Source organism: Priapulus caudatus, unplaced genomic scaffold, assembly GCF_000485595.1.
Source record: "Priapulus caudatus unplaced genomic scaffold, Priapulus_caudatus-5.0.1 Scaffold254, whole genome shotgun sequence".
In the NCBI taxonomy this organism is placed as follows: domain Eukaryota; kingdom Metazoa; phylum Priapulida; class Priapulimorpha; order Priapulimorphida; family Priapulidae; genus Priapulus; species Priapulus caudatus.
The window spans coordinates 124,605-126,485 of NW_014577315.1; positions in this window are offsets into that span (position 1 = coordinate 124,605).

Below are 1,881 nucleotides of genomic sequence, written 5' to 3' on the forward strand. Positions count from 1 at the left end.
TGTGTGTGTGTGTGTGTGTGTGTGTGTGTGTGTGTGTGTGTGCGCGCGTCTGTATATTTCTACGTAGGTTATTCCTTTGAGCGCTCGAAAGTATGAAATACGACTGTGTTAGATCAATGTGGTTAGGCAAAGCTCGGTGTTAAATTAGATAATAAGGTTAAATGATAATTAAGGTTAAACGGAGCCATCGATAGAATTATCGCGATGTAAATGTAATTACAATAATGAATAGTAGATGTCGCCACATACACAATCACTGTGCAGCACTAGCTCGTTAGTGCATACATTTTAATGCCCGTCTTCTATTAGGAAACTTGTAGTTCTGACCACGCCCAGTCGGGTTAGTTTCCGTCGTGCACTAGTAATACATAGCTAATTATATTGTCTAGATTTTATTTTGAGGCGTTTTATATTGATACTGTCAATTACTGAACATGTTTCATTGCCAATGGATAATAAATGATAATTGCAACGGTGTATAAATGCTACTGGAACGTGTTGAACCATCTACTTTGTGCTGCATCATGTCTAACAGACATATTTATTTTAGACTTTTCCAAATTCTCCTCTGTTCATTTCTATCTCTTATACTTTTATCAAACACTCGTTCACATACACATCATCACTAGGTTGAATCTCTTAAAAGTCGAAACTTATAGAGGAACAGAAAATACCATGATAGGCCATGATAGACTTTAATAATACATAGTTGGAGACATGGGGCAGTTTATATGTCGTGTCGTTCCTGCTCATCGTTCACGAATTTGAATAAACTGACTGTTGTAAACAGGCTAGATCACATAGATTTATCATAAAACAACGTACCATGATATCCGACTAACTTGTTCCAAGACATGCCCATAGACTGATGTACAGATGGGATACAGCCCCGCTAATTCGTTTGATGCCACCTGTGACATGACACTCTACACTGAACGCGATCTACTCGTTACACTTAACGTTTCTACTCGTTTGTATGGTTAATATCGCAAAGTGCTCGGGGATTTTTTTGCCGCAGTCATGAAGAGTTCGTCGAACTAAATCCATGCTTTCTTACCGCTGTAGTTACGGCCGTGGCACGTAGTGCCATTATATACCATTATTTATCTAACGAGAAACGAAAAAATGATGACTCGATCTTGTCGGTTTTATTGTCACTGTTGCTGTGTAATAGTGTGACAATGTTTGCAACGCAGGCCCACCGCCATTTACAGCTTTCTACGCTACAGCCGTTGGTTGGCACTAGTATCACGCTTGCCCCAATTGCGGCCAAGCATTACGTGTTAATGTACCACTCGCGCAAATCAAACAATGAGGTTTGGGGTAGATGAAATAAAAATAAAACTTTTCTGTGAATTTTTGTAGTTTATTCCTCGTTTTTCGGACGAAAAGGGTTAAACATTTTCAAAATCGGGTTAATAAATCTAGACTTCGTGCTACATTCGCCATAGCGAGTGGCTTGACCATAGTGCCGACGATAGTGACCGAGAGAGGTATGTGCGAAGATTCCATTAAATCACGCCGCGACGTGTGTCATAGAAAATATTTTCTATACAGAAAAAAAACGTGGAAGAACGTTTCAGTTAACAACACATATGTTGTTACTTGCAATGTAAACTCAACGGGTGGCGTTGTGATTTCTCGAAAAAAATACTTCATGCCGATTCATTATTCAATTTTTTGGCGATTGACAATTTTTAATTTCCGACCGTTAAAGTTATACACGTCAGCCAAGAATCGTCTGTCATTTGTATAGACATCAAAACGCACATTGCGTGGCCGCAGCGGGCCGCGTTTTGCAACGCAATTGAATGGTTTACGTATCGGAATACTATATTTGCACCGAAAAATATCTTTAATTAGAAGTAAACTTCAAGTCTT